The following is a 10,726-nucleotide window of genomic DNA, read 5'->3' on the forward strand; positions in this document are numbered from 1 at the left end:
AGTGGTAAAGAATCTGCCTACCTATGTAGGAGGTTCAAGAGACACAGGTTTGATCCCTGGTTTAGAAAGATTCCCTGGAGGAGGAAATGGCAACCCACTCCAGTATTCTTGCCTGGAAAATTCCATCGACAGAGGAGCCACACTCTGATGGGCCACAGTCCATGGGGTTGCAAAGAGTCAGACAGGACTGAGCACACACAGGCACATATACACACACAGAGAGCTGTAGTTCTTTGAAAGCAGTGACAAACCACAGCACGTTGTAAATGAAAAGAGATTCTCTTCCAGCACAGATTCAAGTTGCAGCATCCATCAGTGTCCCCCAGGGAAGGCTTTGCCAACCCCAGAAGGGTCATAGAATGATGATGTGATCCGACATCTCTGCAGATTATTCGGCCCTGCCTCTTCCTTCTCTCTTTCTCTTTTCTTAAGATTTGATACAGGAGCTCAAATTATTTTGACAATTATTTTACCTTGACTTTTTTGTTCAGCCCTTGGCTCATACATCTAGCTGAGTCTGAAATCTACGTATTCATTAAAACATCATCTATCTGGCACGACCATGTGAGGGATGAATGTGGATCTGGTGAACACAGTGTCTATCTAAGCTAAGACTTTGAATCAGAAGATGAAATTTCCAGATGACTAAAATTTTCTGCTTGAGCAACAACAACAACAGCAAAAAGAAACCAAGCATTATCAAGTTCAACACCCTCTCACTTTGAATGCAATCTGCAGCTCCTTCCTTCTTTTTCTTTCCTAATGGTAAAGGGGATGGTAAGGAAGTAGAAAGATGAGCAAGATATAGAGAGAAAGGGAATGGGGGACATGGTTAAGAGGAGAAACTCTCTGAAGCAGGTGTCAGCAAACGTTTTGCTGTAAAGGGCCAGAGAGTAAATATTTCAGTCTCTGTAGAAACTTCTTACTTCTGACGTTGCAGTATAAGAGCAGCCACAGGCAATACACAACCAAATGTGCCCAGCTGTGTTCCAATAAAACTTCATTTATGGACACTGACATTTGAATTTCACATCATTTTCATGTGTCACAAAATCTTCTTCTTTTGATTTTTTAAAAGATTTTTTTTTTTTTTGTCTAGAGCAGTTTTAGGTTCACAGCAAAATGAAGAAGAAAGTACAGAGAGTCCCATATATCCCACTATATGCACAGCCTCCTCTATCATCAAGATCCCCCCGAAATGTGGTCCTTGTGTTACAGCTGATGCACCTACGCTGACACATCACTGTCGTGCAGAGTCCGTAGCTGATATACGGTATGGTTTACTCTTGGAGCTGTTTATTCAATGGTTGATTTTTTTTTCAATAATTACAGTTTTTAAGCTTATGTGCACTAAAAATTAAAATTTTTAGCTTATGTGTGTGCTAAGTTGCTTCAATCGTGTCTAACTGCAGCCCACCAGGCTCCTCTGTCCATGGGATTCTCCAGGCAAGAATACTACAGTGGGTTGCCATGCCCTCCTCCAGAGGATCTTCCAAACCCACGGATCAAACCCACCTCCTTTATGCCTCCAGCCATGGCAGGCATGTTGTTTACCACTTGTACGATCTGGTGAGCCCTTCTTAGCTTATACACCAAACAAATACAGGTAGAGGGTGGGATTTGGTCCACAGGCTGAAGTTTGCTGATGCCTAATCTAAAATGTGAGTTGAAACTATCAAAAGAAGCAAGTCTCTAAGTTTCCCTTCCCTCCTGTCTTCTCTCTACACTCCTCCTTTCACCCCTACAAAGTTCAAATTTTATCCTGCAACATTCATACTGTTCCTCTTAGTTTCTACCTTGGTAGTGGTTCAGTCACTAAGTTGTGTCTAACTCTTGCTCCTCCATGGACTGTAGCCTGCCAGGTTCCCCTCTCTATGGGATTTTTCAGGCAAAAATCCTGGAGTGGGCTGCAATTTCCTTCTGTTCTCAAACAAATACTTACATTTGCATTCTAGAAATTGATTCTTAACCACATGTTCACATTCCTGTAACTGAAGGATTAAGGAACATTCAGAGCTTTCTCTAGAGTAAGATTCTTAAGAAAAAAAGATAGCAAAGGCAGTAGGACTTATGGGAGAGTAAATGACTTCTAAAAGTCAGCTCTGTTGGGACTTACCTAGTGGTCCAGTGGTTAAGACTGCACTTCCAATAATCAAAGGGCTCAGGTTCAATCCCAGACAAAGAAACTAAGGTCCCACATTTCATGTAGCCAAAAAGTATAAATAAAGTAAAATAAAATTGGGTCTTAAAATTAAAAAGAAAATAAAATGTTTCTTAAAAAATGAAGCTCCATAAAGTATGTGCCTTCCCACATTTTTCTCTATCACTGTATTACGAAGTAAAAATCATTTCTTGCTAACTGTAATGCTTAGATTTGATTTTTAAATTTTCTTACCTATGCAGAATGTTAAGTGATTTTCTCTAAAGCCTAAAAATGTTCAGCCATCCCTACTTTTCGATGAAACAAATGGTCAGTATTGCCACTCACAATCAGGGAAAAGCCTTCATAGGTATACTTATTGTGGGCTGATGTCCTTGTCCTTATATTTGCATAACATAAAGGTCATGGGCGTCAGGGAAGAACACAGTGTCTAAAGTGAGACAGGCTTGGGTCCAAACCTAGTTCTGCCACTAATTGTAGGACTTACCATCTCCTTCTTCTTCTTTTTAAAAAATATATATTTATTTTTATTTATCTGGTTGCACTGGGTCTTAGTTGTGGCATGCAGGATTTTAATTCCCTGACCAGGGATGGAACCCAGGTCCCCTGCATTGGGTTTGCAGAGTCTTAGCCACTGAAGCAACAGAGATGTCCAGGACTTACCTTCTTGAAGCTTCAATCCCATCCCCTGAAAGCTGGAAATAATAAAAGTCAATTGTTCTGATGTTTAAATGAACTAACAAATATGAAATCCTAGTTCACATTAGTGTTCTTCATCCCTTCCATCTCTGGAGGCTCTCCTAACGCCCTGCTGGTCTACCAAGCCCCCTTGTTTAACAATCAGCAACAACCTCCTATTTTTCACCTGAAGGTAGAGCAAGCAATAAAAAAGCATTCAAAGTGAATCTCCTGCATTGAAGGTTTTTTTTTTTTTTTTTTAAAGCTGTCTCAGAATATTCAACTTGGATTCAATTACTTACAGCAATAATTAATAGCACATTAGTCCATGAAGCCGGCTTTCTAGAAGTAATAAAGCCAAGCAGAACATGAGCTCACGGCTGCTCTTGGCTCTTAAGTCTCTGCTGAGAAGAGGAGTCTGCCAAGGAATGCTGGGGGGAATTATCAGGGGTGAGAGTTTGCCAAAGCAGAATTAGCCAGGCTCTGATGCGTGCGGTGGGCGCCGGGCAGATGGGGAGACGGCTGAGAGCGAGGCAGGAGTCAGGGAGTGGGTGGGGGCTACAGGGGAGGCTTGGAAGAACCGCAGCAAATATGGGCTGGGGTTGAGATGGGGAGGGGAGGGGTGCTGAGCCCAGAACTGTGTATTTGAGTTAGAGGGGCCTTGCTGTACAGCCCTGATTCAGTTGCTGAAGCTAGAAGAGACTCACCATCAGGTGGTTCTGCCCTCTCACTGTACAGATGACAAAGATGTGGCACAGCTGTGTCCAGACCAGTCCACGTTCTGTGAAGGAAGAGCCTCCTTGAATATGGCTCTTCCTAGGGGTCATTCATGGCTGCCCTGGTGGCTCAGACACAGTCCTCCTGCAATGCAAGAGACTCTGGTTTGATCCCTGGATTGGGATGATACCCTGGAGAAGGGAAAGGCTACCCACTCCAGTATTCTTGCCTGGGGAATAGCATGGACAGAGCAGCCTGGTGGGCTACAGTCCATGGGGTCGCATAGAGTCAGACAAGACTGAGCAACCATTCATACATCATAGGGGTCATTCAGAGAGGGTAAGTCCAATGTTTTGGCCTGGCCAAAGTGGAAACAGATGTCCAGAAACTGCTCAGTTCATCTTGTAAATGTCCAGGCAACATTACCTGCTTGTCCGTCACCCTTGGGCAGAGAGGGCCCCCCTCCCCCCCAACACACCCACACTCACTTGCTATTGCTTTCTTTTGGGTTGTGAGAGCTGAAGTCAACTGTTAGAGCTTTTAAAAAATAATTTGTTGCTATTGCAACAAATATTTACAGTATTTATTCTAATGAAATAGTAATACTAATAATAAGTGTGTCAGTCATTCAGTTGTGTCCAACTCTTCTTGACCTGATGGACAGTAGCCCACCAGGCTCCTCTGTCCATGGGATTCTCCAGGCAAGAATACTGGAGTGGATTGCCATTATCTTCTCCAGGGACTAATAATGAACCAGACACCAATTTGTGGAAATGATCCTTCCACAAAAAGGGTAAGAATTAAATGCCTGTGATTAGCCTGGGGGGATGGAGTGTTCACCTCCTGATTGCCCGCTGGAGAGTCTCCCAGTAAGAAGGACCCCTGCTCTGTTACCTGTGTCTTCAGAGCCACGGCCACCCAGCCAAAGCTTTGCCTACCCGTCTCCCACCCCTCCCCTGGCTAAACACCATCCCCCCACCCCACCTTTCTCCCCTCACCCTGTATACCCCTCCACACAAGGAGGGAACCTGGCATTGGGAGAAGGTGGTTGCTTGGTTTTTCAGGGCAAAGAGGTGCCAATTACAGCCTTTATTAGGCTCATACCGCCGTCTCCCTGCCTCTCGACTGCTGCAGACCACACACACACTCAGTTTTCTTGCTCTGGGACTAGAGGCCTGTGTGGTCCTGCCGACTCACTTATAATAAATCTGTGAGCTTAATAAAAGGCATCACTTCTATCTTTTGATCTCTCTTGAGTTACTCATTAGCTCTGGGTAACACACTTCTTGACTGACAAGCCCTTCTCAGGGAAAATCCAAGCTTGGTGGTTCTTCAAACAAAAAGTGGCGTGGAGAGGTGGTGTGTGTGTATGTGTGTGTGCACGTACATGTGTTCTTATGTTGGTGGTGACATGCTGTGTGATTTGTAGGAAGGGAGAAGGGGAGGGAATAGCTTGGGTATCCTAGGAGACATCTGGGACAAGGTCTCCATAAGAGATGAACATCATCCAGGGCCAGTGCTGCTGGCAGAAAGTTCTAGAACCCTCAGCCGTTGAGCTCTATAGGCCCCACCTGTTCCAGTCTTCCCTCCTGCCTTCCTTTAATCCTTCTGAGGATTCCATTTCTCCAGGGACCCTCTCTATTGACTCCCTGTTAGCACCAAGTCTTAACTTTAATTTAATCTGAGTTTGTTTTCAATGCACTAAGGCCACTTTCTTGTCTATAAATTCATTGAATGGATCAATACTCCTTTTTCTTTCCCATCTCCTGGCACATCCCAAAATCTGTCATACCAGCCACCATGTGTAGGCGCTGGCTACACTTCCTCTGGGCCAGGTTCTGGGCTGAGCTCTGAAAGTGGATTATCCCCATGTGTCTTCACCACTGTCTGAAGTAGAGACAGCTCAGACCTGCATTAACAGTTGAGGAAAGTCAGGCCCAAAGGATGTAAGTGAGTTGCCTGAGGTCACACAGCTCATAGGTATGAATCTCACTCTGGAGCTGTCTGAACCCACAGGCCCTGCCTCAGCCTCCCCTCCCCTCATGCTGGGCCTCCCTGGGATGCTCAGCTGCGCCTGCATTCTACACCCCCTCCAGCACCCAAGTCAGAAGTCGAGGTAAAGTTCCCAGGGTTCCAGTCTCGCTGGGACTCACGTCATGCTCACTCCCTCTGTGGAAGTTCACCTCGGGCCATGGCTGCTCTGGGAAACCACAGCCACTCAGGGGACGGAGGGGTAGACGCCAGACTCAATATCGACTCATTCACTGTGTGTTGGCGTTCTCAGCTGAGAAAACAAAACTACGAGGCCCGCCATGTTTGGTCCTCTTTACCTCACAGACAGTCTTCTCTCCAGCCACCCCCACATGAAACCACAAGCTCAGGGACCACAGGGCCTCAGAAGACAGAGAGGTGAACTGGCCTGGTGGAGGAGGGTGCAGGGGCCTCAGCCAAAGCAGGCTCAGGCCCCAGCCCTGCCCCTCAGCACCTATTTGACCTTGGCCGCGTCTCTCAGCTTCTCTGCTCTGTCTCCTCACACATTAAAGGGAAGTAATAATAATGACTACTTCTTTTTAAAAATCTTTTAATAGTTAATTTATTGATTAATTTCTAGCTTCAATGGGTCTTCATTGCTGCACATGGACTGTCTCTAGTTGTGGCAAGTGGTGGCTTTTCTTGTTTCAGAGCACAGGCTCTAGGCGCACAGGCTTCAGTAGCTTCAGCACAAGGGCCTAAGTTGCCGCATGGCACGTGGACTCTTCTGGACCAGGGATCAAACCCGTGTCCCCTGCAATGGCAGGTGGATTCTTAACCACTGAACCACCAGAAAAGTCTTCTTTTTTTTTCTTAGTAATTTTAGAAATTATTATATATTTTACATTGGGCAGTTCAGGAAAGGAAGTAATGGCAATGATTCAAGCACATAAATGATTCAAATTTTAAAAACTCCTTTGTAATTACATCTAATCAATAGTAGAAATGTACGTAGACACCAACTCAGCTAACAAAATAAGTAAAGTAACTCTATACACTGTAAATCTCAGTGATGAGAAACATGAATGATCAGTTAAGTTGCTTTGTCATTTTGTGTTTTTTTTTAAGAAACATGATTCACATTTGCTTCAATCACATACACATTCAAGTGTTAAATTAGACCACTGATGCCAACAATTTAAACCTATGATCTTAAAAGAATATCTAGTTTAATACAAAGAAATTTAAGAAGAAAATGTCAAGACCCTGATCAGAAGTATTCCACACCAGTTGTACCACTCTAGTATACAAAGGTTCAAGTAAGGTTGAGAAAAAAGACTTGATTCTTTTCCCCAAGGTAGGCATGATCCAAGAAATAGGCGAGCTACACATTCTATGGAAACCAGCCAGAAATCTATACATTGCCAATAAGGCACTCCTTGCCTTAATAAATAACCACATTTTAAAAACCTATATGCATGCACACTAAGTCACTTCATTTGTGTCTGACTCTTTGCAACCCTAGGGACTGCAGCCCACTAGGCTCCTCGGTCCACGGGATTCTCCAGGCAAGAATACTGGAGTGGGTAGTCATACCCTTCTCCAAAGGATCCTCCCGACCCAAGGATGGAACCCAAATCTCTTATGTCTCCTGCACTGGCAGGTGGGTTCTTTACCACTAGCACCACCTGGGAAGCCCCCTCAAAAGAAACCTAGGTCATGCTATAAAAACAGAACATATAGAGTAATATTTGTGACTACAAGTGTGATTTAATTTTTGCCTTCTATAAACAATATTCTTTGAAATGCTTAAAGTTCTTTTCTGGTGTGACAAGCTACAGGCGTACATGGGATGGTCTACTGATTAACCTTCTCAAAGTATTTCTTGGAAGCAATCAGATGGAGTTGGATTATAGGAGAATCCAGTGTCCAGCTGGCTAGGCAAACTTCTCAATGGGATTCCACAAACTGGAATGCCTTCACCAAGCTAGGGTCTCTCCCACGCTTGGGCCCACTGGGAGATCATTGACACTCGAAGGCTTGATGACTCCATTGGGGTCAATTATGAAGAGACCTCTTAGTGCAAGAACAGAACCTTCTAACAAATAGTACACCCTAATCTCGGGAAGTTTGTTTAGTCACATCTGACAAGAGCATGATGTTCATGTGGCCCAAACTACCATTCTTCCTCAATGTATTTATCTGGGCCAGGTGGCTGAAGTGGGAATCTACGTGACACTGCAATGATTCTACATTATGAAATTCATTGGCTTTGTCACTAAAAGCAGTAATTTCTATAGGACACACAAAGGTGAAATCTGAAGGATAGAAGAGCACCAAATATTTCCCCTTAAAGTCATCAAGGCTTGGACTTCCCTGGTGGTTAGTGGTTAGGAATCTGCCTGCAAATGCAGGGGACATGGGTTCAATCCCTGCTCTGGAAAGATTCCACCTGCTGCTGGTCAACTAAGCTCATGCACTGAAATGAACAGTAGGCCCTGCTGCTACAAGTAGAGAAAGCTCACGAGCAGCAATGAAGACCCAGCACAGCCAAAAATTGATTAATTAATTTATTAAAAAAATATAAAGTCCAGAGGGATGGAATGGGGAGGGAGGAGGGAGGAGGGTTCAGGATGGGGAACACATGTATACCTGTGGTGGATTCATTTTGATATTTGGCAAAACTAATACAATTATGTAAAGTTTAAAAATAAAATAAAATTTAAAAAAAAAAACAAAACACTAGTGCCCTAATAAGGACCTACTGTAGAGCACAGGGAACTCGACTCAATACTCTGTAATGGCCTATATGGGGAAAGAATCTTTTAAAGAGTGGAGATATATATATATATAATATCTATAACTGATTCACTTTGCTATACAGCAGAAATTAATGCAATATTGTAAATCAACTATATTCCAATAAAAGCTTTTAAAAATAAAACTGTAAAAAAAAAAAAAAATAAAGTCATCAAGGCTTAGTTCTTTGAATGCTCCATTGATAACAGCTGTGCCCTTACAGTAGCATGCATGCTGGGTGACAGCAAGAGCATGGCATAAGGTATGCAGAAGCAGAAATGTCCCAAGGAATGGCACCCACATGTCTGACAATCAAAACCCCAGAGCTACCTTCCCACATGGCCACCATCTTCAGTCTCAATAATGCCTATTTTATATTAAGTGAGATAATCCATGTAGAAAGAAATCTTTTTTTCAAGGTGAGTTATTATTAGTGTCATGGGTTGAATTGAGTCCCCTCAAAGTTATGCTGGAGTCCTAACTCCCAGTACCCATGAATGTGACATTATTTGGAAATAGGGTCTTTGTAGATGTAATCAATCTAAGATGAGGGCATTTGGATGGACCCTAATTCAATATGGCAGATGTCCTTATGCGAAGGAGAAATTTGGACACGGATGTACACAGGGTGGAGAACCCCGTGTGAAGACACAAACCTAGAGGGAAGGTGGCCGTACAAAGACAGAGACAGTAATTGGAGTGATTCTGGCACAAGCCATTGAAACCCTGGAGCTACCAGAAGCTGGAAGAGGCAAGAAGGACCTTTGTCTTGAGGTTGAAGAAGGAACATGGCCCTGCTAACATCTTGATTTCAAACTTCTAGCCTTTAGAACTATGAGAAGAAAACTTTCTCTTATTTTAAGGCGTCCATTTTGCGACTTTTTTACAGCAGCCCTAAACAAAGCCCAGGCAGCTCAGTGGTAAAGAATCCACCTACCAATGCAGGAGACATGGGTTCTATTCCTGGATCAGGAAGATCTTTCAGAAAAGGAAATGGTGACCCACTCCAGTATTCTTCCCTGGAAAATCCCATGGACAGAGGAGTCTGGCAGGCTACAATCCACAGGGTCACAAAAAGAGTCAGACTTGACTTACCGACTAAACAACAAAACTAATACAATTAGCATTAAAAGGATTTCTGATCCAGGAGACCCAAGACTTCTTTCTTAGTTTTGACCTTGCTTCTAAATAGTTTTGTAAACTTGGGCAAATTATAAAGGCATCGATTGTTAGAGCTGAAAAAGACCTTAGGATCAGGGGAAGAAACCGAGCTCCACAAAGGGGAGGGACAGGTACATAACCCCAGAGAACCTCAGTGACTTCATCTGTCAACAAGAGATAATTATCCCCAGCCCACTTACTCTGCCCAGCTGTGGTTGACATGTCAATAAGATCACCTGGGTAGACCAGTTGCCACCACAATCTCAGCAACACACACACACACATACTACTGTCTGCCTTCAGAGGAGCACCCTTGTCAGTTTCACAGGATTCTGGTTGATTCAGAGAAAGGAGCCAAGCCAATGATGAGCTATTTGAAGCAGATGGAATCCATAGGGTGTCTGGGCACCCATGTGACCATGAACCCACTGGTTAGGTAAGGAGGGAGGTAAATGTGTCAGTGTGTCCTTTGAGAGGCAGTGCAGACAGCATCTACTGACATCAGTGAAGGAGGGTTTGGACTCTTAGGGAAGAAAGTGATGAATGGACACCTGGATTCTGCACCAGGTGTTGCTGCCTGAGTCACTATGCATCCTTGGGCAAGTCTCATACCCTCTCTGGGCCTTTCCATATCTGTCTATACAATATGAAGCTGGGACCTGCTCCCAGATCGCTGTGACTCCAGAATCTCTGATCTTAACCATCATCTTATACTGCCAAAAGGATGAAAGCAACCAGTCAGTCCAGGGAGTACAGAGTGTCAGTAGGGCATTATGGACATATGCATACATCTATGTTCTAAAGTCACAGAGCTGACAGCATCAGAAGGTGATCTGGCTCAACCTGCCAGGTGATAGCCCTCCTAAGTGGATGTTGGAATAGCTTCTGGATACTCCAGTGATGTTTTTCTTATTCCTCTTGAGCATACTCATTCTGCTGGCATGAAAAACAGTCTTCCTTATGTGAGGAAGTGATGAATATAAAGATTATGCTCAGTTGCTCAGTCATGTCTGACTCTTTGCGACCCCATGGACTGTAGCCCACCATGATCCTCTGTCCATGGAATTTCCCAGGCAAGAATACTGGAGTGGGTTGTCATTTTCTCCTCCAGGGGATCTTCCCGACCCAAGGATCAAACCCATTCCTCTTATGTCTCCTGTATTAGTAGGTGGATTCTTTATCACTACTGCTACCTGGGAAGCCCAAATATAAAGATTAAGAGTTTACAAAACCAATTCA

General features: G+C 43.9%; 1 pseudogene; it reads right to left on the bottom strand.

Annotated features, from left to right (window-relative positions):
- Positions 1-7,384: 7,384 nt before the first annotated feature.
- LOC102414766 lies at positions 7,385-8,629 on the bottom strand (annotated as a pseudogene).
- Between the last annotated feature and the right edge of the window lie 2,097 nt (positions 8,630-10,726).

The sequence above is a fragment of the Bubalus bubalis genome, chromosome 12, assembly GCF_019923935.1.
Source record: "Bubalus bubalis isolate 160015118507 breed Murrah chromosome 12, NDDB_SH_1, whole genome shotgun sequence".
NCBI lineage: Eukaryota > Metazoa > Chordata > Mammalia > Artiodactyla > Bovidae > Bubalus > Bubalus bubalis.